This window comes from Rhinoraja longicauda, chromosome 5 (assembly GCF_053455715.1).
Source record: "Rhinoraja longicauda isolate Sanriku21f chromosome 5, sRhiLon1.1, whole genome shotgun sequence".
NCBI classification, from domain to species: Eukaryota; Metazoa; Chordata; class Chondrichthyes; order Rajiformes; family Arhynchobatidae; genus Rhinoraja; species Rhinoraja longicauda.
In genome coordinates this window covers 8358846-8385071 of record NC_135957.1, presented here as the reverse complement: position 1 = coordinate 8385071, position 26226 = coordinate 8358846, and the positions used below count along the sequence as shown (strand labels likewise).

The window sequence follows — 26226 nt, the reverse complement described above, 5'->3', positions numbered from 1 at the left end:
ACTCTGCCTGTGGGGGAGGGGCGGCACGGAGAGAGGTCACGCAGAGGGAGAACAAGTGAACAGAGCAGGAGTGACGAGGGGAGAGGGAGGGAGAGAGGGAGGGGGACAGGGGAGGAGAGGGGAGAGGGAGAGGGGAGAGAGAGAGAGGGTTGACGGAGTGGTACAGAGAGCAAGAAAGAAGGGCAGAAAGGAAGGGAGGGGGAAACAGGTTGGGAATGGAGAGGGGCGGGAGGGAGAGGATACAGGGGAGAGGGTAAAGTGGAATGGGGAGAGGGGAGTGAAAGGGATGAGAGATGGGGAGAGACGGCGGAAAGAGTATGGGGGATGGGGATAGGGAAAGAGGGAGCCAGTGGGATGGCGAGAGGAGGGGGTAAGAGGGATGGGGACGGGGGGAGGAAGGGGCAACAGGGATGGGGAGAGGTGGATGAAGGTTGGGGAGAGGGGGAAGAGATGGGGAGAGGGGGAGGAAGGGGTAAGAGAGGAGAGCAAGCCTAATCCCTTGCTCTTAACATACCTAAATAAGTTTTTACTGTCCTTTGTATTCGTGGCCAGCTTCCCCTCGTACTTCATCTTTTCCAACTGTATTGCCCTTTTTGTTACCTTTTGTTGTCCTTTGAAAGTTTACCAATCCTCTGGCATCCGGCTACTCTTTGCTGTGTTATACATCTTTTCTTTTAGTGTTATTCCATCCCTAACTTCCCTTGTCAGCCATGGTTGCCTCCTACTCCCCTTAGAATCTTTCTTCCTCTTTGGAATGAACTGATCCTGCATCTTCTGGATTATGCCCAGAAATTCCTGCCATTGCTATTCCACCATCATTCCTGCTAGGATCCTTTTCCGGTCGACCTTGGCCAGCTCCTCTCTCATGCCTTCATAGTCCCCTTTGTTCACTGCAACACTGACACTTCCGATTTAACCTTCTCCCTTTCAAATTGCAGATTAAAACTAATCATATTATGGTCATTACCTCCAAGCAGTTCCTTTACCTTGAGTTCCCTTATTAAATCTGGTTCACTGGATAACATTAAATCCAGAATTGCCTTCTCTCTGGTAGGCTCCAGTACAAGCTGCTCTAAGAATCCATCTCGGAGGCACTCTACAAACTCCCTTTCTTGGGGTCCAGAACCAACCTGATTTTCCCAGTCTACCTGCATATTGAAATCCCTGCAGATTGAATGGCAGAGTGGACTTGATGGGCCGAATGGCCTAATTACACTCCTAGAACTTATGAGGAACGTCTGATCCAAAATTGTCCCACCCAGCCCCGGGCACTCTGGGAATAAATCAAGTCAAGTCAAGTTTATTTGTCACATACTTATACAAGATGTGTAGTGAAATGAAAGTGACAACGCCTGCGGATTGTGCTAAACTACAAAACAGAATAGTTTTTTTTTTAACACAAAAAATAAATTAATACAGTGAATTAAATTAGTCCCTGGTGATATGAGAGTTAATAGTCCTGATGGCCTGTGGGAAGAAACTCCGTCTCATCCTCTCTGTTTTCACAGCGTGACAGCGGAGGCGTTTGCCTGACCGTAGCAGCTGGAACAGTCCGTTGCTGGGGTGGTAGGGGTCCCCCATAATGTTGCTGGCTCTGGATCTGCACCTCCTGATGTATAGGTCCTGCAGGGGGACGAGTGTAGTTCCCATGGTGCTTTCTGCCGAACGCACTACTCTCCGCAGAGCCTTCCTGTCCTGGGCAGAGCTGTTCCCAAACCAGACTGTAATGTTGCCAGACAGGATGCTCTCTACAGCCCCAGAGTAGAAGCATTGAAGGATCCTCAGAGAGACTGAATTTCCTCGACTGTCTGAGGTGGTAAAGGCGCTGCCTTGCCTTACCCACCAGTGCGGCAATGTGTGTTGTCCATGTCAGATCCTCTGTGATGTGGACTCCCAGGTATTTAAAGCTGCTCACCCTACCCACAGTAATCCCATTTATCTCCAGTGGCGTGTACATCCTCGGATGTTGAGCCCTTCTAAAGTCCATAATCAGCTCCTTAGTCTTTGTGACATTCAAGAGGAGGCTGTTGTCCTGACACCAGAGTGCCAGATCAGCCAGCTCCTCCCGGTAGGCCTTCTCATCATTGTCGGAGATCCGGCCCACCACCACAGTGTCAACAGCAAACTTGATGATGGAATTGGAGCTGAACCTGGCCACACAGTCATGTGTGTACAGGGAGTACAGTAGGGGGCTAAGGACGCAACCCTGGGGGGATCCTATGTTCAGGGTGAGGGAGCTAGATGTGTGTTCCCCCATCCTGACCACTTGGGGCCTGGCGGTGAGAAAGTCCAGGACCCAGGCACACAGAGGGGTGCTAAGCCCCAGTTCCAGCAGCTTCTCAGCCAGTCTGGTGGGGACTATGGTATTGAAAGCTGAACTAAAGTCAATGAACAGCATCCTCACATAGCCCCCCTCTAGCATCTCTGTCAAGATGAGAGAGAGCGGTGCGCAGAACCTGGGAGACCGCATCATCCGTGGATCTGTTCGGACAGTATGCGAACTGCAGCGGGTCCATTTTGTGAGGGAGGAGGGCACAGATGCGGTTCTTGATAACAGGTTCTTGATAACAGGAGCAGTGGGTGCTGGCTAGCACTACTGAGACGCATTCCCCAACACAAATATAACCACACAATGCTGGAAAACTGAAATAAAAGCAGAACATGCTGGAAATACTCACTAGGTCAGGCAGCATATTTAGATTTTAGTTTAGACTGGAGATTCAGCGTGGAAACATGCCCTTCGGCCAACCGGGTCAGTGCCGACCTGTGATCCCTGTACACCACCATTATCCTACACACTATGGTCATTTTACAATTCATACCAAGCCAATTAACCTACAAATCTGTATGTCTTTGGAGTGCGGGAGGAAACCGGAGCATCTGGTGAAAACCCACGCAGGTCACGAAGGTACAAACTCCGTGCAGACAGCACCCGCAGTCAGGATCGAACCTGGTTCTGTGGCGCTGTAAGGCAGCAGCTCGACCGCTGTGCCACCGTGCTGCGTCTGTGGTAAGAGGAATAGATACTCAGCTTTAATGAACGGTCTTCAGCCTGAAATGTTAACCGTGTTTCCCTCTCCACGGAGGCTGCCTGACTATCCAGTGTTCCCAGTATATTTTGTTTGTTCAGCGTAGGTTTACTAGGTTAATTCCCGGAATGGCGGGACTGTCATATGTTCAAAGACTGGAGCGACTAGGCTTGTAAACACTGGAATTTAGAAGGATGAGAGGGGATCTTATCGAAACGTATAAGATTATTAAGGGGTTGGACACGTTAGAGACAGGAAACATGTTCCCAATGTCGGGGGAGTCCAGAACAAGGGGCCACAGTTTAAGAATAAGGGGTAGGCCATTTAGAACTGAGATGAGGAAAAACTTTTTCATTCAGAGAGTTGTGAATCTGTGGAGGGAGGGAGGGAGGGAGGGAGGGAGGGAGGGAGGGAGGGAGGGAGGGAGGGAGAGAGGGAGGGAGGGAGGGAGAGAGGGAGGGAGAGAGGGAGGGAGAGAGGGAGGGAGAGAGGGAGGGAGAGAGGGAGGGAGAGAGGGAGAGAGAGAGAGAGGGAGGGAGGGAGGGAGGGAGGGAGGGAGGGAGGGAGGGAGGGAGGGAGGGAGGGAGGGAGGGAGGGAGGGAGGGAGGGAGGGAGGGAGGGAGGGAGGGAGGGAGGGAGGGAGAGAGAGAGGGAGGGGACACAAGAAGCGGGAGAATGGTCCTGAGTAGACACAGACAGGCTAGAGGTCACATGTCCTGGTGCTCGCTGCGATCAGCCATAAGAACGTGTCTGGCAGGAGGCCAACTCCACCACGAAGCTTCCCTGACGTGTCGAATGTAGGTGGGGAAGTGGAAGAGCCAGTGTTGGCCCTGTCCACAGTCAGCAATCCCTCAGATAGGTACAAGTACAGACAAAAGCACACTCACACTCACACGTGCACGCACTCTTACACATGCACACACGCATGCACACTCACACGCATGTGCACATTCTCACACCCCTGCATTCTCACATATGTGCACTCAGTCATACACACTCACGCGCTCTCGCACACTCACACACATGCGCGCACTCACACACACTCACAAACATACACGTGCACTCACACACACGCATACACATGTGTACTTACTCATGCACTCACACACGTGCACGCACACACATGCACAAGCATGGTGGCTCACATTCACACTCCGGGTAGACACAAAATGCTGGAGTAACTCAGCAGGACAGGCAGCATCTCGGGAGAGAAGGAATGGGTGACGTTTTGGGTCGAGACCCTTCTTCAGACTGATGTCAGGGGAGGGGGCGGGACAAAAAGTTACAGGAAGACAGTGGGAACTGGGAAGGGGGAGGGGATAGAGAGGGAAAGCAGGGACTATCTGAAGTTAGAGAAGTCAATGTTCATACCGCTGGGGTGTAAACTACCCAAGCGAAATATGAGGTGCTGTGTCTCCTGTAACCAACTCCACTTTATCATTTTTTCCTACACATTCACACCCATACACACTCACTTACACACGCGCTCTCACACACCAGCATGCACGCACACACACACTCATGCATGTTCGCATGCTCGCACACTCACACGCACGCACTCACACGCTTGGCCACTCACCGCGTGCACACTCACTTACACGCACTCTCTCACACGCAAGCATACACTCATGCGTGTGCACGCGTACGCCTGCATGCACGCTCACACGTGCACTCGCACACTGACACACTCAATCTTACAATGAGTCGCTCAATGACACACTCGCTCAGCACCACCCTCCCACGGGGCAGCGCCCCCCAGAGGGCCAAGCCTTCTGTGCGCCGACCTGCTGATGGTGCTTCAATCTTTCTTTGTGGTCAAACCGTTCTCCTCCTCACCCCCCTCCTCTCTCCCTCCAACTGCCCTCCCACTACCCTTTCCTTTCTTCTGCTCTGCCCCCCCCCTAGCCATCTCCTCGCCTCTCCCCTCTCTCTCCCCTCCATCTCCCCTACCCACAATCCCTCTCCCCTCACCAGTCCCCTTCCCTCCATTTCCTCTCGCCAATAATGCCCCCATCCCCGCTTTCACTCCCAATGTGCTGTCCCTCCCTTCCCGCCAAAGTAACCTACCCCTCCCACAACAGCCCCTTCCCCCTCCTTCATTACTCCCTCCCACCACTCCCCTCACTTCCACAAATGACCCCCTCCAACCTGCCTTCAAGCCAATCAAGTATCCAACTAGTGCAGAGAAGATTTCCCGAGGATGTTGCCACGATCGAGGGCCTGAGCTATGGAGAGAGGTTGAGCAGGCTTGGAGGAGGATAAGAGGTGATCTGATAGAGATATATGAGACAGTCTGAAGAAGGGTCTCGACCCATTCTCTCTCTCCTGGATGCTGCCTGACCCGCTGAGTTAGTCCAGCATTTTGTGATACCTTCGAGATATATAAGACCATTTAGATGGGGTAAATGCACAGTCTTTTACCCATGATGGGGGAAGTCAAGGACCAACTGGACGTAGGCTTAACGTGAGAGGGGAAAGGTTTAATAGGAACCTGAGGGGCAATATTTTCAGACAGAGGGTAATGGCTATATGGAATGAGCTGCCAGAGAAGGTAGTTGAGGCAGGTATTAACATCGCCCGGTGCGGCTCGGCCGCGGGGCCTTCCATCGCCCGGTGCGGCTCGGCCGTGGGACTTAGCTGCGCACGGGCTTGGTCACGGGGCCTTTCACCGCCCGGCTCGGCCGCAAGACGTTTCAGCACTCGGTGCGACTCGGCCGCGGGGACTTCCATCCCCTTGCGGGGACTGTGCGGGTCGGTCGGGGACGAGCTGTCTGTCCGTGGGCGTGGGGAAGAGAGTGGAAGTTTTGTTGCCTCCATCACAGCGAGGGGGTGTTTGGAGTCACTGTGATGGACGTTTGTGTTGGGGTTATGTGTCTTGTGTTCTTTTTTTGTATGACTGCTATGTAGTTTCGTTCGGTACCTCGGTACCGAATGACAAATAAAGCTCTGTTATACTGTTATACTGTTATCACACCATTTAAAAAACATTTGGACAGGAACAAGGATAGGACAGGTTTGGAGGGATTAGCGCCAAACGCAGCCAGCTGGGACTAGTGTAGATGGGACATGTTGGTCGGTTTAAGCAAGTTTGGCCGAACGGCCTGTTCCCACACTGTGTGACAGTATGATGCCAGGCCACACTTCCTCGATACCGTGCGATCTAACCATCCAGACCAGCCTACTATATGGGATGTTGTCAATGGTCATCACCGTCATGACCACCTCAATCCAAACTCTGTCTCTTCAGCCCTTCCTCTCCCTCTCCTCTCTTGTTTCCCCTTTCCCTCCCTCCCTCCCTCCCCTACCTCTATTCCTTCGCCCCTCTTTCCCTCCCCTCCAAACTCACTCACCTCAACCTCTCACCTGCCCCTTCTCCATCTCCATCTCCCACACCCTCTGCTCTCCCACTCCATCTCTCCCTTGACCCTATCCCCCAAAACCCCTCTCTTCCCACGCATTCCCACAAAGCTAACCTTCATTTCCTCCCTTCCCTCCCTCCCTCCCTCCCTCCCTCCTCTCATCGCCCCTTCTTTGCCCTCCCAACCTTCTTCCCCGCTCCCTCCATTCTTTCCCTCTCTCCCCCTCCCCCCTCCCTCTCCCTCCATCCCCTTCCACTCTCTTCACCTACCTTTCCCTTCCTCCCTCATTTTTAACCACTCTCCCCCCCTTCACTCCCCCCCTCACCTCTGCCTCCCACCCTCCTCTTCTCCCCTCCCCTCCTCCCCTCTCCATCTCTTCCCTTCCCCTCTTCCCTTCCCCTCTCTCTCCCTCTTTCTCTTCCCCTTTCTTCCCTTCCCCTCTGTTCCATCTCTCTCTCTCTCTCTTCCCCCTCCTCTCTTCCATACTCGTCTCTTTCATCTCTCTCTCTTCCCCTCTCCTCTCTTCCCTACTCTCTCTCTCTCTTCCCCTCTCCTCTCTCTCCCCTCTCTTCCCCCTCTCTCTCTCTCTCTTTCTCCCTCTCTCCCTTTCTCCTCTCCTCCTTCCTTCCTTCCTTCCTTCCTTCCTTCCTTCCTCCCTCCCTCCCTCCCTCCCTCCCTCCCTCCCTCCCTTTCTCTCTTTCTCTCTCTCTCTTTCTCTCTCCCTCTCTCTTTATCTCTCTCTCCCTTTCATCCCTCCCTCCTTCCTCCCCTCCTCTCTCTCTCTCCTCCCACCCTGGGGTGGGTGGGTTTCGCGGCCGTTGCTGTGCAGCCAATGCCCGTGTGTGGGTGTGAGTCGGGCCCCTGTCCTGCCCTGCCCTCCCCTCCCCTCCCCTCCCCTCCCCTCCCCTCCCCTGCCCTCCCCGTTGCTCAGACCCACAGGGCCTCCGTTCAGTCCACGAGCAGGTGAAGGTTATTAATGCACTCGACACCAAACAGGGCAGCAAACAGCGCCGAGCGGAGCGGAGCGGACCCCGTGTGTGGCCGGGCGGCGGGCAGCAGATAGCGGATCACCGCACAGGTTATAGAGGCGCTGAGATACTTACTGCAGGGCTGGGGGGGCAAAGTGACAGCCAGCACCCGTCCCAGAGTGGCCAGAGCCCGGCTCCATGGCAGACCCCTCTGGGAGAGGGAGAGAGAGAGGCGGGAGAGTGGAGAGAGGACGGAGCTTCACTCTGTGTCTACCCCTGCCCTGGGTCTGTCTGGGAGTATGTGGTGGACCTTGTCTCGCTGTCTGAGAGTGTATGTGATGGAACTAAACCCTGTGTGTACGTATCCCTGGCTTGCCCCGGGAGTATAAGGGAGCTTCACTCCGTGTCTATCCCTGAGATCCACATGGGTCTGTTCCTTATCTATCCCTAGGAGTGTACCCCATGTTGACCTGAGATTGTATGATGGGACTGTACCCCCATGTCTACCCCTGCCCTGGGACTGTGTGATGGGTCTGTACCCCATGTCTACTACCCCTGCCCTGGGACTGTGTGATGGGTCTGTACCCCATGTCTACCTACCCCTGCCACCTACCCCTGCCCTGGGACTGTGTGATGGGTCTGTACCCCATGTCTACTACCCCTGCCCTGGGACTGTGTGATGGGTCTGTACCCCATGTCTACTACCCCTGCCCTGGGACTGTGTGATGGGTCTGTACCCCAATGTCTACCCCTGCCCTGGGACTGTGTGATGGGTCTTTACCCTGTGCCATGCTGGGGGTGTACTTTTAGTTTGCTCTGGTATAACCTTTACTGCAGTATCAGTTTTTTTTAATCAGTTGAGAACTCTATTTGAAAATACAAAGATGTGCTGGTTGTGTCAGGAAGCATCAGTTTCTGTTTGTGTTGGAAGGTAAACACAACATGCTGGAATAACTCAGCGGGTCAGGCAGCATCTCTGGTGGAAAAGGATAAGTGATGTTTCGGGTCGGTACCTTTCTTCGGGCCTGAAACGTCACTTATCCAGTTTCGCCCGAGATGCTGCCTGACCCGTTGAGTTACTCCAACACCAGGTGTCTCTCGTTCATATATTTGCTCGACCCGAAACATCACCCATTCCTTCTCTCCAGAGGTGCTGCCGGTCCCACTGAGTTACTCCAGCCTTTTGTGTCTGTCTTCGGTACATATATTGGAGTTTGTCTTGGGTCAGGTTAGAGAAAAGTGGTGCAAGGATAAACTCAAAGATCAGTACGCCAAGTAGTGAAAAACATTGTTTTGTGTGTTGTTCCAGGCAAATCCTAGCATTCGCAAGTACATCAGATAAGGTAAAAAGAGAAAATAAACATAGAAATATAGAAACATAGAAAGTAGGTGCAGGAGGAGGCCATTCAGCCCTTCGAGCCAACACCGCCGTTCATTGTGATCATGGCTGATCATCCACAATCAGTAACCCGTGCCTGCCTTCTCCCCATCTACCTTGATTCCTCTAGCCTCTAGAGGTCTATCTAACTCTCTTTTAAATTCATCCAGTGAATTGGCCTCCACTGCCCTCTGTGGCAGAGAATTCCACAAATTCACAACTCTCTGGGTGAAAAAGTTCTTTCTCACCTCAGTTTTAAATGGCTTCCCCTTTATTCTTAGACTGTGTGGCCCCTGGTTCTGGACTCCCCCAACATTGGGAACATTTTTCCTGCATCTAGCTTGACCAGTCCTTTCATAATTTTATACGTCTCTATAAGATCCCCTCTCATCCTTCTAAACTCCAGTGAATACAGTGAAGGAGAATGGGATGAATCCGGGTGGGAAATTAAAACATTCATGGCGACATGGGACCAGGGACATTAAGACAACATGGAGCGAGTGGGATAGCCATAGGAATATTAAAACATTCAGGGAGAGTGTGGGATAAGCCCAGGAATATTGAAACATTCATGGAGATAGGGATAACCGTTGGGATATTGAAACATTTTCCGGAGAGACTGGGATAAATCAGGAATGTTAAAACACTCTCGGGGAGAGAGTGGGATAATCGCAGATGGGAGACAGGAGGATAGAGTGGATGTGGAGAGGATGTTTCCACTAGTGGGAGAGTCCAGGACTAAAGGTCACAGCCTTAAAGTTAAAGGACGTTCTTCTCGGATGGGTCTGTACCCCATGTCTACCTCTGCCCTGGGACTGTGTGATGGGTCTTTACCCTGTGCCATGGTGGGGGTGTACTTTTAGTTTGCTCTGGTATAACCTTTACTGCAGTATCGATTATTTTTAATCAGTTGAGAAATCTATTTGTAAATACAAAGATGTGCTGGTTGTGTTTGTGTTGGAAGGTAAACACAACATACTGGAATAACTCAGTGGGTCAGGCAGCACTTGTGGAGAGAAGGAACGGGTGACCTTTTGGGTCGAGACCTTTCAAAATGCTGGAGTGACTCAGTGGGCCAGGCTGCATCTCTGGAGAGAAGGAATGGGTGATGTTTTGGGTCGAGACCCTTCAAAATGCTGGAGTAACTCAGCCCTTGAAGGGTCTTGACCCAAAATGTCACCCGTTCCTTCTCTCCACAAATGCTGCCTGACCCATTGAGTTACTCCAGCATTTTGTGCCTGTCATCAGTTTGTGTTTAGTATGGGACCTTAAGAATGGTGGTGAGTGTCTGGTGACCTCCCACAATTCGGACTCCAATACTTTATTTCTGTTCACCCATTTGTTCATTGGAGTGCCTCTGAATGATTGATGCCGACTCCTAGTGAAATAATCCTCTCACCACAGTCCCCCAACCTCCCTTGGTTGACTTACTAATTACTTCCTCTTGAAGCTCGCTCCAGCAGCACATGCACTTTTGATTCAGTTTTCTCCCCTCTCACCCAGTTGCCGAGGGGAAAGTCTCAGTAAGTGAAAGGACATGGTGATGTTATGGATAATGATAGAAACATAGAAAGTAGTAGGCCATTCGGCCCTTCGAGCCAGCACCGCCATTCAATATGATCACGGCTGATCATCCAAAATCAGTACCACGTTCCTGCTTTTTCCCCAGATCCCTTTATTCCATTAGCCCGACGAGCTAAATCTAACTCACTCTTGAAAATATCCAGGGAATTGGCCTCCACTGCGTTCTGTGGCAGAGAATTCCACAGATTCACAACTCTCTGGGTGAAAAGAAATTTCCTTAACTCAGTCCTAAAAGGCCTACCCTTTATTCTTAAACTGTGACCCCTGGTTCTGGACTCCCCCAACATCGGGAACATGATCTGAGTCGTTGAAGGGCAGAATGTGCACATATTAAAGTAACAAAGAACTGCAGATGGTGGTTTATACCAAAGATAGACACAAAGATAGATAGCAGATGTCTACAGGCCCCTCTCACCCTGGCCACAAACTCTTTGAAGCACTTCTCTCTGGAAGGCAACTCCGGACTATCAAAGCTGCCACAGCCAGACATAAAGCCACCTTTTTTCGACGAGCAGTAGCTCGATTCAATAACCAAACGTCTGTAGCCTCCTTTTGCTCTGGTATTATATTTCATTCTTCACATATTTAAACTATAATGGTTTATTCTTAATGTTTTATGTTTTATTCTTAATTGTTTACTGCATGTCATGTTACTTGCGAGCAAAGCACCAAGGCAGATTCCTTGTATGTATACATACTTGGCTAATAAAATTTATTCAGTTCAATTCAATTCAAAATGCTGGAATAACTCAGCGGGTCAGGCAGCATCTCTGGTGGAAAAGGATAAGTGATGTTTCGGGTCGGTACCTTTCTTTGGGCCTGAAACGTCACTTATCCATTTTTGCCCGAGATGCTGCCTGACCCGTTGAGTTACTCCAACGCTTTGTGTCTCTCGTTCATATATTTGCTCGACCCGAAACATCACCCATTCCTTCTCTCCAGAGGTGCTGCCGGTCCCACTGAGTTACTCCAGCCTTTTGTGTCTGTCTTCGGTACATATATTGGAGTTTGTCTTGTGTCAGGTTAGAGAAAAGTGGTGCAAGAATAAACTCAAAGATCAGTTACCAATGTAGGTTAATTAGTGGCACAAATGAGAGGCAATTGAAATGTAATTCCACAGGCTGGGTTTTGGATTCTCCCCCCTTTCACCTACATTCCATCATCTAGCTTCATAATGTACAACTCTTCAATCCTTTTGTCTCACACCTTGTTTTCAACTCTGTTCCAACCATTTGCCTATCAACCCCCCCCCCCTCGCCTGCATTCACCTATTACCTGCCATGCTTTGTCCTGCCCATCCACTCTTCTAACTTTCTTGCCCTGTTTACAATCTGTCTGAAGAAGGGTCCTGAGCCAAAACGTCACATATCCATGTTCTCGAGGGATGAGTCTATCAGGATCTGCTGAGTTACTCCAACACTTTGTGTCCTTTGTCTTTAATTATTGCAATTGTTATTGGTTTAGTACTGTCACCTATAACGAAAAGCAGTGAAAAACAATGAAAACCAGTACCCCGTTCCTGCCTTCTCCCCATACCCCCTGACTCCGCTATCCTTAAGAGCTCTATCTAGCTCTCTCTTGAATGCATTCAGAGAATTGGCCTCCACTGCCTTCTGAGGCAGAGAATTCCACAGATTTACAACTCTCTGAGTGAAAAAGTTTTTCCTCATCTCCATTCTAAATGGCCTACCCCTTATTCTTAAACTGTGGCCCCTGGTTCTGGACTCCCCCAACATTGGGAACATGTTTCCTGCCTCTAACGTGTCCAACCCCTTAATAATCTTATTGTTTTGATTAGTTCCCCTCTCATCCTTCTAAATTCCAGTGTATACAAGCCTAGCCGCTCCAGTCTTTCTACATACGATAGTCCCGCCATTCCGGGAATTAACCTAGTAAACCTACGCTGCATGCCCTCAATAGCAAGAATGTCCTTCCTCAAATTTGGAGACCAAAACTGCACACAGTACTCCAGGTGCGGTCTCACTAGGGCCCTGTACAACTGCAGAAGGACCTCTTTGCTCCTATACTCGACTCCTCTTGTTATGAAGGCCAACATTCCATTGGCTTTCTTCACTGCCTGCTGTACCTGCATGCTTCCTTTCAGTGACTGATGCACTAGGACACCCAGATCTCGTTGTACGTCCCCTTTTCCTAACTTGACACCATTCAGATAACATGTACTGTTTCCGCGTAACTACCCCTCACTCCGAGCCCGACACTGACTCAGAGCACTCGGGTCGTGTTGGGACTCATGAGAATGATCAGCCATGATCACATTGAATGGCGGTGCTGGCTCGAAAGGCCGAATGGCTTCCTCCTGCACCTATTGTCTATTGACTCTCATTCTGAATGAGTGCTCATTCAGGCACTGAGTGACTCGAACCCTAGCGAAAACCAAATAAAAACTGCTGAAAGAACTCAGCCTGTCGAGCAGCATCGGTTAAGGCAAAGGGACGGCTGGCATTCTGGCTGGAGGCCCTAAATCAAGTGGTGCTACTGCTAGAGCTGCCCTCTCACAGCACCAGAGACCCGGGTTTGATCCTGACCTCGGGTGCTGTCTGTGCGGAGTTTGCACGTTCTCCCCGTGACCGGGTGGGGTTCCCTCCGGGTGCTCCAGTTCCTTCCCACATCCCAAAGATAGTCATAGAGTCTCACAGCACAGAAACAGTCCCCTCGGCCCAACTTGCCTACATCGGCCAACATGTCCCATCCACTCTAGTCCCACCAGCCTGCGTTTGGCCCATATCCCTCTAAACCTGTCCTATTCATGTACCTGTCTAAACATTTCTTAAAACATTGCAATAATACCTGCCTCAACTACCTCCTCCGGCAGCTCGTTCCGTACACCTACCACCCTTTGTGCTGAAAAGATGTGCTGTTTGCAGGTTAATTGGCATCTGTAAAATTGCCCAATGTAGGGAATGGCATGCAAACAGCGGGACATTGTAGAACTCATGCGAACATGTGCTTGCTGGTTGACGTGGGCTGAAGAACCTGTTTCCATGATGTATCTTTCAATCCGTCAAAATAAAAGGCGGTAACTTCTGTGCAGTCACAAACTGTGTGTAACCCCCGCCCAGAATAACCAGTGCGTTTGTACAGTGAAGATGGACACAAAAAGCTGGAGTAACTCAGCGGGACAGGCAGCATCTCTGGAGAGAAGGAATGGGTGACGTTTCGGGTCGAGACCCTTCTTCAGGCAGTGAATCTTGTACATCACCCTGTACAAACCTTGGCTCCATATAATCATACAGGAATTGACCCTTACCCTGAATTAAAAGTGACTGTGCAGTACAGTGACTGGCCCTCAGTCTGAAGAAATGACAGAGGACAATAACGTGAGAAACGTGAGATAAACCTCACTGGCACACAAAAGTGTAGTGTTGTTAAAATGTTTGGATAGTTTTTATGTTTGATGGTTCAATGGTGCCTTTATTTGTCACATGCGCAAAGGCACAATGAGATTCCTTTCTTGCATACAGTCACGTATTGCCATACCTAAGCATATCCCCGGTTAGCAAAGTGGACAGAAATAGCCTGCAAGAGGCACCAGGTTTTGGTTCCGTTTTCCAGCCCGCATTCTAGTTGTTACGAGCGGTGCCCAATCCAGGCGAGCCCCAGGCTGCTGCAGGGGCCTCCAGCCGTCGCCCTCCTTGGGCACCACGTCCCCCTCCTCGCCCGTCCACCTTTGAGCCCCGGGGGCGCTTGACCTTGAGGGTGTGGCAGGAGTGGCCCCCGTTCCCTCTCCTCTCCTACCAGCCTCGCCCACTGGAATTTAGAAGGATGAGAGGGGTTCTTATCGAAACGTATAAGATTATTAAGGGGTTGGACACGTTAGAGGCAGGAAACATGTTCCCAATGTTGGGGGAGTCCAGAACCAGGGGCCACAGTTTAAGAATAAGGGGCAGGACATTTAGAACGGAGATGAGGACAAACTTTTTCAGTCAGAGAGTTGTGAATCTGTGGAATTCTCTGCCTCAGAAGGCAGTGGAGGCCAATTCTCTGAATGCATTCAAGAGAGAGCTAGATAGAGCTCTTAAGGATAGCGGAGTCAGGGGGTATGGGGAGAAGGCAGGAACGGGGTACTGATTGAGAATGATCAGCCATGATCACATTGAATGGCGGTGCTGGCTCAAAGGGCCGAATGGCCTCCTCCTGCACTTTTTGTCTATTGTCTATTGCCTCGCCCATCGCGTCCGTCTTCGTCGCTGGCTCCACCCTCCTGGTCTCCAGTCTTCGGGTGCATGTTTAATGGGGCCTTTGTGTCTTCGTGCACATGCACTGAACATCAGCGTGCGGGTAAAGCAAGGGGTCGGAGTCCTGGCCTTTCTTGCAGGAGGATTTGCGGAGTCAAAACGTTTTTGTTCCGATTTGACAGGGTAAGCCTACACTGGACTACAGTCTATATTTTTGGTCTTCTGATAGAACATAGAACAGGCCCTTCGCCCCATCATGCCTGTGCTGACCATGATGCCAAATTAACCCATCTGCATCCATATCCCTCCATTCCCTGCCCATTCATGCGTCTACCTGAATGCCTCATAAACACCACTATCGCAAATGCTTCCACCACCTCCTCTTGCGCGATTTCCAGGCAAGTTCCCATCCATTCCATGCATAGCTTTTTTTTTCTGGATCAGCCTACCATGAAGAACTTTATCAAGTGGCTCACTAAAATTCATGTAGCAGCAGCATCCACAGCCCCGCCACCAACGATCACCTTTGTCACCTCCTCAAAGGACTTCAACCAAGTTTGTGAAACATGACCTGCCTTGCACAAAGCCTTGCTGACTGTTCCGAATTAGCCTCATTATCTTCCAAATGCAAGCCGTTCAACCGGGGACGATGTTTGGCACAGACATTGTGGGCCGAAGGGCTGTGCTGTTCTGTGCACTAACTGGGCCGAAGGGCTAAAGAATGGCCGGTGGAGTTTAATTCAGATAAATGCGAGGTGTTGGATTGTGGTCGGGCAAGCCAGGTCGGGAGTTGCACAGTGAATGGTTGGGCCCTGGGGAGTGTTGTGGGGTGCATGGACCTAGTGCCGAGAAAGTGGCGAGACAGGTGGACAAGGTGGTGAAGAAGGTGCTTGGCACCTCCTCCCACCGAGTGCTGACTTGGTTCAAAGTTATTGTGAGGCCACTATTACGTACCGTGATTAGTTCTCGTTGCCCCACCTCAGGCAGGATATCAAAAGGTGCAGAGGAGATTTACAAGGATATTTAGTGGATCATGAGCCTTTGATTTGTGAGGAGAGGCTGGATCTTTTTTCCCTTGGTGCAAAGGAGGCTGTGGGGTGCCTCTTACAGACAAGCACGGTGGCGCAGCGATAGAGTTGCTGGAGACCAGGGTTGGATCCCGACTACAGGTGCCGTCTGTACGGAGTTTGTACCTTCTCCCTGTGACCTGCATGGGTTTTCTCCCAATTGGAGGTTGCAGTGTTTAATAGCCAAAAATGATTGTTGCTCCTGAACCTGGATGCTACAGTTTTCAGGCTCCTATCCGATGGCATCGGTAAAAGGAGAGGGTCAAGTCAAGTCAAGTCAATTTTATTTGTATAGCACATTTAAAAACAACCCATGTTGACCAAAGTGCTGCACATCTGATTAGGAAAAAAAAGAAAAAGAAAGATACAGTGGTGTGGGTCTCTGATTGATGCCGGCTGCCCTTTTGAGTTAGCGATTCCGGTAAATCCCTTTGATGGTGGGGAGGTCAGTACCCGTGATGGACTGGGCAGTGTTGATCATTCCTGGACGTTGGAACTGCTGAAGCAGGCTGTGATGCAACCAGTCGATGTGCTCCCTACTCCTGCAGGCGTTCGAGAGAGTATCGGTTGACCTACCGAACCCCCTCAATCTTCTGAGGAAGTAGAGACGTTGATGAGCTTTCTTTGTGATTGCATCAATCTGCTGGCTCCAGGACAGATCTTCCTCGGCCAGGAATTGGACGTTTTGGACCCTCTCCACCGCCATCCCATCGACGAAGACAGGTTTGTGGATCCTCAGCCTTCCTCTCCTGGGCGGCACGGTGGCGCAGCGGTAGAGTTGCTGCCTTACAGCGAATGCAGCGCCAGAGACTCAGGCTGTACGGAGTTTGTACGTTCTCCCCGTGACCTGCGTGGGTTTTCTCCGAGATCTTCGGTTTCCTCGCACACTCCAAAGACGTACAGGTATGTAGGTTAATTGACTGGGTAAATGTTTTTTTTAAATTGTCCCTTGTGTGTGTAGGATAGTGTTAGTGTGCGGGGATCGCTGGGCGGCGCGGACCCGGTGGTCCGAAGGGCCTGTTTCCGCGCTGTATCTCTAAATCTAAAAAAAACTTTAAAAAATCAATCCCTTGGTTTTACTGACATTGAGAGCAAGGTTGTTGTCCAGGCACCGTGTGGCCAGTCGATTAATTCCGTATTAGTTTGTTGTCACATGTACCGAGCGAGGTACAGTGAAAAGCTTTTTGTTGCGTGCTAGCCAGTCAGCAGAAAGACAAATCATGATTACAATTGAGCCGCTTACAGTGTATAGAAACATGATAAGGGAATAACGTTTAGTGCGAGGTAAAGCCAGCAAAGTCCGATCAAGGATAGTCCGAGGGTTATCAAGGAGGTAGATAGTAGTTCAGCACTGCTCTCTGGTAGTGGTAGGATGGTTCAGTTGCCTGATAACAGTTGGGAAGAAACTGTCCCTGAATCTGGAGGTGTGCGTTTTCACAAGCCTGATGGAAGAGGGAGTGGCTAAGGTTCAACTCTCCTTGACTATGCTGCTGGCCTTGCCGAGGCAAGGGTCTCTAGGGATTCCTTAGAGTCCTGCCATTACGGTCTATGTCCTACCCTCCTTTGACCTTACGGAGAGCTTCACTTCACACTTATCACGGTTAAATTTTAATTTGCCAATTCTGTGCCTAACTTTCCAGCAGATTAATATCATCCTGTGTTGTAATATAATCCTTGCAGTACACAGAATAGTAATCTTATAAAATAGTTTAGAGGTTTATAGGTGTAAGGCATTAGGGAAGTCAAGCAGGGCATAACCTTCACAGTCAGCAGTTGAGCCCTAGGATTGTTGAGGAGCAGAGGGATCTAAGAGTACAGGTACATCGTTCCCTGGAAGTGGCACCGCTGGTAGACAGGGTGATGAAGAAGGCATTTGTCACGTTAGCCTTCATCAGTCGGGGTATTGATTATAGAAATTGAACCGTTATGTTGCAGTTGTACAAGACGTTGGTGAGGCCGTACGTGGGGTGTTGTGCTCAGTTTTGGTCACTTTGCTGAAGGAAAGGTGCCATTAAGCTGGAAAGAGTGCTATAGAGAAAAATACATTCTGGCCTTCCATCACAGTGAGGAGGTGACTGGAGGAGACTCACTGTGATGGATGTTTCTTTTGTTTGGTGTTGGTTTATGATTGTATGTGTTATTGCATTTTTATTGATTATTCTTATTGGTCCTATTGTTGAACTGCGGGTAATTTTTCATTTCACTGCACATTTATGTGTATGTGACAAATAAATTGACTATTGACTATTGATGTAGATTTACAAGGATGTCGCCAGGACCCGAGGGCCTGACCTACAGCGGCATGCTGGGACGTTATTCCTTGGAGTGCATGAGGCTTGAGGGATGGTCTTATAGAGGTGTATAAATGAATGAGGAGAATAGACAGTCTGAAGAAGGGTCTCGACCCGAAACGTCACCCATTTCTTCTCTCCCGAGATGCTGCCCGACCTGCTGAGTTACTCCAGCATTTTGTGAATAGATAGAATAAACAGTCTTTCTCCCAGGGTAGAGGCATCAAGTGTTGTGGTTCCCTGATCCTCGAAATTAAGACAGGCGACACGGAGAATTCTTCGAGAAGTTAAAAGCCTTTATTTGCAAACAACGGCTGGAACAATCGGGAAGCCAACCACCTGACTGCCCACTTAGTACATCGGGCAGTCTATGTTTATAGGATTATTCCAAACCTTATCTTCTTTACATTACCTCATACCCACACTCCTTTCTTCAGTCATTCATTTCTTTGCAGTCACCCGTCTGTCCCGCCACCATTAAATCCCATTCAGTAATATATCCTTATCTCAATGCTCACATCCCTTCATACTCCGCCACCCTTATTTCCCTGCTAGTCCATCCCTCGCATCCATCCATCACCCCAAGGCCTATGTCTTTCCTTATCTCGCCACCATTATCTTTCATCCAAATGTAACAAGGTTACAGACAGTTGCAATGTACTAAAGTATAAAGAATGCCTACGCTGTTAAATTTAAATGGCTAATAATGATTACAGCAGTTACAATGTAACAAACTAATATACAAAATACAACATTCCCCCCCCCCCTTTGAGACCTACGTGGTCTCACAGAAAAATAAAAATAAAACCTGCACATGTCGTGAACTTAAATCATAAATCCAATCACAATCATTAGCCCCAACTCAGGGTAGTTAGATATATATAGTGTGCAGCTTGTCAGTGTTCTCTTTCTAACATACTGACAACCTGGGTTACTAGGCCAAAAACCCACCCCCATTTGCCTGGGGTAGGAAAAAAGACCCAGCCACCCTTACAAACTACATCCTTAACAATCCTCCAAAGCAATTTGCTCGTCATTATAGTATTGTATGGGTGGGGTCTGCTTCCCTTGGAGGTTAGACTCACTCTTATCCTGGAACAACGGAAGCTGCTTCGCAGTGGCTTTTACGAGGAGAGATTTGATACATGGAAAAACACAACACAGTACAACAGCAATTACAAACAGGGCAATACCGATAGTTATCCCGATTTTAGCCAACCACGCTCCCCAGCTGCCTAGCATGTTTTCCAACCAGCCAAAGAGTTGATGCCCAAAACCTGCATTTTGTTTAACTTCTTTCCTTAGATTTTTCCTTTTTTCCATTGCCTTAGTAAAAAGCCCGTCCGGACTGGTATTGTTGGGTATAAAAGTACAACAGTGTTCCCCAAAAAGGATACAGACTCCCCCTTTTTCAGCCAATAACCAATCCAGGGCCTGCATGTTTTGCCATGCCATCTTGCTGGTGGCATCAAGCTGTTCCCCGAAGGCCCATAGCACATCCTCAGTATAATTAATAAATCTTTGCTGGTTGTAATAAATGTAGTTGATCCATTCTGTATTTTTTGCAAGTGTGATCCAAAACAATATTGATTCTAACCCAGCAGTAATCTCATTTCTAGCTTTAAACTGATTTGGGATTCCTCTGGGTTGCCCGATCGCATCCAGGTAGACTCCCTCGGGCATTTGGTCAAACGATCTCTTCGTTCGAGTACTCACGAACGCCTCCTGTGGGCTGATCACGAGGACTGATTGGGCTAACATTACCCGAGCACATAGACCAGTCCAGTTAAGCGGAAGTGTATTTCTGGGGCTGCCTCCGCACATCCAAAATCGATCCGCTATAGCTACATCTGCCATCAAGAGAGCCCTACAATTTGGCAGTAAAGTAACACCAACCTTCAGTGGCCAGTCTCGGGCTGACTGACACGGATCTTGCATCTCCAGATCCTGGGAATATCCCTACTGGATGCATGCCATTTGTTGCACGATAGCACTCGTATTGCTCCGTACTTTTGATCTTAATCCCTTGTGGTGGCTTGGGGTGGGGTTTTCTTACCTGTGTGAAATTTCATAATGCACAGTGCTCTGCCGAGAGCGTTACTTGTGTTGATCCTGCTGCATGTAGACACTGTATAAGAAAATAACTGCAGATGCTGGCACAAATCGATTTATTCACAAAATGCTGGAGTAACTCAGCAGGTCGGGCAGCATCTTGGGAGAGAAGGAATGGGTGATGTTTCGGGTCGAGACCCTTCTTCAGACTATAATACATGTAGACACTGTATTGGGCAGTAAGACATAACTGACCATTGTTTTATGCTTTGTAAAAATTTTGCACAATGCGTATAGTTATGAGGATCTGTTATAGCCAGTATTTGTTCCCTGGCTTTGGTGCATATGATGCATTGTGATAGTTTCAAAGTTTGTGCCGTGTATTGCGCCCACTTATACCAATCATTAGTGGCCGCTGTGAGCCACATAACCGAGTCATAGCCATCCCTATTCCTAATGTCCCTTCGATTCCGCACCTGCTTCCCTGGCCCCAGCAGGGCATCGTTAGGGCCAGCCTGGTTCAGCCAAGTCCAGGTCTGCAAAGTCGAGGACTTCCAGGTCTGAGTTGGAACAGGGCCGTCTTAACGCATGGGCCTGATGGGCACTTGCCCGGGGCCCCACGAGCATAGGGGCCCCATGCTGATCTGTGTATGTTAAGTGACTTGCAATAAATAAATACTACTTTAAAAATGTAGGTTCAATAAGTGCTTTTTTCGCAACATTTACGGTCCCTAAGTGCTTCTCACAGCGATCTGTAAGTGCTTTTCGCAACAATGTAGCACCCTAAGTCCATCGCTAAGTGCTTTTCGGTAAGTGCTTTTCGCCGGCACGACAGGGGGGGGGGCTGGTAGGGAAAGGGGGGTGGGGGAGAGTAACGGTAGGGGCCCCAGTACACTGCTTTGCCCGGGGGCCCATAATGCTGTAAAAACGGCCCTGAGTTGGAAGAGGCAATAGTGGCCTCCGCCCACATTGTCGCGAGGAGGACAGGCGCCCACAACCTCATCTTCAAAAACCTCAGAGTCACTAATGTCTCCCAAGACTTCCTTTATGAACTGGGCAACGCTTGATCCTTCCCCTGCGTTTTCGTTCTCACGCTCGCTTACCTCTTCTCCTGCGTTTTCGTTCTCTCGTCCGCTTACCTCTTAGGTTTGTTCACAGGTTGTGCCTGTGGGACAGTCCTTGTACAATGATTGAGATGGTACCATGTAGACCGGCCCTCTACCTGGACAGCAGTCGGTGAGGCTTTAGTTACCGTGAACGGGCCTTCCCTTCTTGGCTCATTCCACCTTCGTCGAAAGGCTCGCACATAGACCTGATCTCCGGGTTTAATAGGTCCTTCTCCCTGGTCCGCCTCTGGCTCCTTTTGCTTTTCCTGTGTATAAATAGACTTGTGTATCATAGTTAACTGTTGCATGTACTGTTTAAGTTCCACCTCTAATTGTTCCAAGCTTAGTCCCTTGTAAGGACCTCTCCGTTTGGGCATCGGCATGGGTCTGCCAGTGAGCATCTCGTGTGGTGTTAAATGAGTTATTCGATTAGTTTGCATGCTCATTAATGCCAGTGGCAGGGCATCGATCCAGTTTAACTTTGTGGTTGCACAAATCTTATTCAGCTTGGCCTTCAATGTTCCATTAACTCTTTCTACCATGCCCTGAGATTGAGGGTGGTATACCCAAATAGAGAAATAGTACACCCAAATCTTTGTTTCACTCTTAGGGCTTGCAACACCAACTTATCTGTATTTTGGATAAAAGCCGCTCCATTGTCGGAACTGATTTTGGTTGGTATGCCGAATCGTGGGATGACCTAATTTGTCAGAAACTTGACTACAGTTCCTGCACCCAAATCTTTAGACGGTACCACCTCCACCCATCTGCTAAATCTATCAATTACTACCAGCATGTATCTTTTCTCTCTTACCGTTTTCAGCATGTCCACATAGTCGATCACCAAGTGCCTAAATGGTCCTTCGGGCATATGACCTATAGGTGTTACTATTCCCTTTCTGACATTGTTTTGAGCACTCACACTGAGACAGAATGTGATCTACTGAAGCCTGTAGATAGGGTGACCAAAACCCATCCTTCTTCATCTTCCTTATCACTTCCCCCCTTGCACAATGGTCTAACCCATGCGCTTCTGAGATGAGGATAGTCAGCAGAGGTGTAGGTGCTACCAGCAAACCTTCTTCAGTAGTCCACAGGCCCTCTGCATTCTGCTTGGCTCCCCTCTGTCTCCACATTGTTTGTTCAGCTAGAGTAGCCCTACCTTGCATTTCAACTATATCCTCCTGTGTGGGTTCCAGGTCCAAATTTACCTGTGGGGCGATAATGGCTGATTGGCATCCAGACCCTTTTCCGGCTGCTTCGTCTGCGGCACGATTGCCCTTTGTTTTCCAACTATTATGGCTTCTGCCCTTAGGTGATGCTGGCCACATGCTCCCAGGCGCCACAACCTTTCGTGCACTATGTCCTGGGTCTCGTCAAAATGTACCGTACAATGTAGCTCAGTTTTAGGCGAGGTTGCTTCAGGTAATATGGTCATCACTTCCTCTTTCCACCTGTTCCACGTTTTCCAAATTTGATCTTCTATATTTCCTATCCAAAATACATTAGCTTTTCTAGTTTCCCCCATGAACAACTGGGCATTCGATCTTTCCACGCTCAGACCATCTTTGGTACATTCCAACTTTAATTCTAGTTTCAACAAGGCATCCCTGCCTAGCAGATTAATGGGGGTTCCTTCAGACACCAATATCGGTAATACTATTTCTCTATTGCTCATTTTCAAACTTACGGGGATTGTGCATCGTGTTAAGTGTGTTTTTCCCGAGAACCCTACAGTTTTAACAAATGTTCCTGACTTGGGAAGGTGGGAGGCATACTGCGGCTGAACACAAGTGTATGTGACTCCAGTATCTACCATCATAGGTGTTAACCGCCCTCCCAAAATTACCTGAACCATGGGTTCTTCTTCTGCCTGTCGCGTTATCATTGGGTAAAGTCCCTTCCCATCCGGGTTCTCTGGGCACCCCTAATATCTAGCATAGGGGTTCACGAGTCCAGTTGGGCCTCCTGGGTTAAAACACTGCTCACCCTCTGTGGGTTCCTGTTGGTACGGACCGGGCCACGGACGGTGTGGGCAGTCCCTCCTCAGGTGCCCTATCTGATTACATCCCCAACATGTTTTATCAACTGGCCTTCCTCGTCCCCTTCCTTGTGTCCCCCCCTTGGGGGCCCCAGTCCTGTCGGGGCTGATTTCCTGATTTATTTTGTCCCTGATAGAGCATTTGAGGAAACGTTCCCCCAAAAGACATTTATTATTGGTATGGCATTCTCCGGCCCCCGTCTGGCTCTGCCATAGGATCCACCATGCATTGTTCATTTCTGCTGTTTCAGCGGGGTCTGCTGTTACTGCCAGTATTTTCTTGCCTTTTTCACGTTCTTTCTTTTTCAGTTCTTCTAGTTCAATCGTCAATCGTAGTTGCATTTGCATCAATTTTCTCTGCACCTCTTCGTGCTGGTCCGCCTGTCTTTTTCTATCCTTACGATATTTGTCGACAGCATGAACCGGGTGGTCCCTGAACTGGGAGTGGGGTATGGTTGACAATCCCACCACTTCCTCCAGTCTGGACTTAAACCGGAGGGGGCATGGCGTCCACCACAGAGGTCCGAAACAAAGTGGTCATTAACTCACTACCGTATATTTGTTGTTCGGTTTCAAGTCTCCACTTTTTCAGTTGATCCTCCAGATAATCTGCTGGGTTCTCCGTGTCTCCCAGCGGGTCTCCCCTCAATGTCTTTGGGTCCACCTTGAGCGGGTAACAGTCTCTGAGGGCCTGCCATACCCTCCGTCTGACTATGTTAAATGGCTGGTCAGCAATCATCGGGTCATTTGCGTTTTTTACCCCAACCGTTTCAAATAGTTCTGCTAGTTTCGTAGTTCCTATCACTTTCACCAGTAGTGCCTTCAAATCTCCCATAGCCAATAACCGTTGAGGCAGGGACAATAACAACATTATAAAATCATCTGGACAGGTTCTTGGATGGGAACAGTTTAGAGAGATCTGGAGATATCGAGAGAGTGTTGGGTCAGAGGGCCAGTTTTGGTGCCGTTTGACTCTGAGATAGAACAGAGGGGAGGGTTTTGCAAGCAGTTTGATCGTGAGAAGCATAAGAAAATAACTGCAGATGCTGGTACAAATCAATTTATTCACAAAATGCTGGAGTAACTCAGCTGGTCAGGCAGCATCTCGGGAGAGAAGGAATGGGTGACGTTTCGGGTCGAGACCCTTCTTCAGACTGATGTCAGGGGGGCGGGACAAAGGAAGGATATAGGTGGAGACAGGAAGATAGAGGGAGATCTGGGAAGGAGAAGGGGAAGGGTGGGACAGAGGAACTATCTAAAGTTGGAAAACAAAAGCAACTGTTTATCGAGAGTGGAGAGTGTTATAGTGCAACAAGGGGGAGTTGACTAAGTGGACAGAGTCGATTAGATTAGCAGGAAGGAAAATGGAAATCGGCCTAATGTTGGCAAGCAGGACGCATGTTGATAGATGTCGACATGGAAAGATTGGCACACGGTCTGTTTCTGTGGTGTACAGCTGTATATTTTGATTAATTTTTGCCTGATGCCTGGGAAAGGGAGTGTAATGGGAACTTCCCGACTTTCCCAATAAATTATTTTCTAATTCCCATTACTACACAGGGAGTCAGAGTGAACTTACGCAGAGCCAACAGAACAGATCTCCCAGTCGTCTTTTCCAGTTTAATTAGTTTATTGAAGTAGTTGTACAAACAAGGAGATGAACATACCAGGCTTTACTTATTTTGCATACGAGTCGTAACTGGCTGCTCTGCCCCTGGTCTCAGGCATTTCTAGTCGATGGCCTGTCTCTAGGTCCATCCCCAGGTCTGGTAAGAACTGTATACTCTCCTTCTGACCACTCCCAGTCACTTATGCCCATATATATATACGCCACCCTGATCATGTAACCACCGTCCCTAAGTCTCCAAAATAATACGGCAAGATATATCTGGACAAAATAATATAATATGCCAACAGTAGTTAGCCTAAACATAAATGGCTCCTGCAGGGAGAGAAAGGTGTCGATGAGCATTGATTCATCCCCTGGAGAAGGAGGGTGGGGAATAGTGTTGAGAACAAGGAAATGGCAGAGGACCCAAGTCAAGTCAAGTCAAGTTTATTTGTCACATGCACATACACCATGTGCAGTGAAATGAAAGTGGCAATGCCTGCGGATTGTGCACAAAAAAAGAATTACAGTTACAGCATATAAATAAATTAATACAGTTAATACAGAGAAGACAACATTTAGTCCCTGGAGTTATAAAAGTTAACAGTCCTGATGGCCTGTGGGAAGAAACTCCGTCTCATCCTCTCCATTTTCACAGCGTGACAGCGGAGGCACTTGCCTGACCGTAGCATCTGGAACAGTCCAGTTATGGATATTTCCATTTACGGAATTGGCAAATCGTGACCAAAGGCTTGAGGCGGTGGACACTGGAGTGCACATGAGTGCCGTCGAGCCACACAGGAGTACGATGGGTAGTGCAGTGGGAAACATACTGGAGTGCAGCTATGAGGCGTAGCTATGGGCACTCGCATGGGCCCTAGCTACGCCTGCCTCTTTGTCCGGTACGTCGAACAATCCCTGTTCCGGACGTACACCGGCCCCATCCCCCAACTCTAACTCCGCTACATCGACGACTGCATTGGTGCTACCTCTTGCACCCATGCAGAACTCACTGACTTCATACATTTCACCACTAATTTCCATCCTGCTCTTAAATATACTTGGACTATCTCCGACATCTCCCTCCCGTTTCTGGACCTCACCATCTCCATCACAGCAGACAGACTAGTGACTGACATCTGCTAGAAACCCACTGACTCGCACAGCTATCTGGACTACACTTCTTCCCACCCTGTCTCCTGCAAAAAGTCTATCCCCTACTCCCAATTCCTCCGTCTACGCCGCATCTGCGCCCGGGATGAGGTGTTTCACACTAGGGCATCAGAGATGTCCTCATTCTTCAGGAAATGGGGCTTTCCTTCCTCCATTATAGATGAGGCTCTCACTAGGGTCTCTTCTACATCCTGCAGCTCCGCTCTTGCTCCCCCTCCCCCCATTCGTAACAAGGACAGAATTCCCCTCGTTCTCACCTTCCACCCCATCAGCCAGTGTATCCAACAAATCATCCTCCAACATTTCCGGTACCTCCAACGGGACCCCACTACTGGCCACATCTTCCCATCCCCTCCCCTTTCTGCGTTCCGCA

General features: G+C 49.3%; 1 protein-coding gene across 1 annotated transcript in view; it reads left to right on the top strand.

The window, feature by feature from the left end:
- The first annotated feature begins 7329 nt into the window (after window positions 1-7329).
- Window positions 7330-26226, top strand: part of LOC144593836 (equilibrative nucleoside transporter 1-like) — a 67768-nt gene continuing 48871 nt past the window's right edge. Inside the window, 1 exon segment of the mRNA XM_078399953.1 lies at window positions 7330-7466. The gene's annotated coding sequence lies outside the window, so the exon portion shown is untranslated.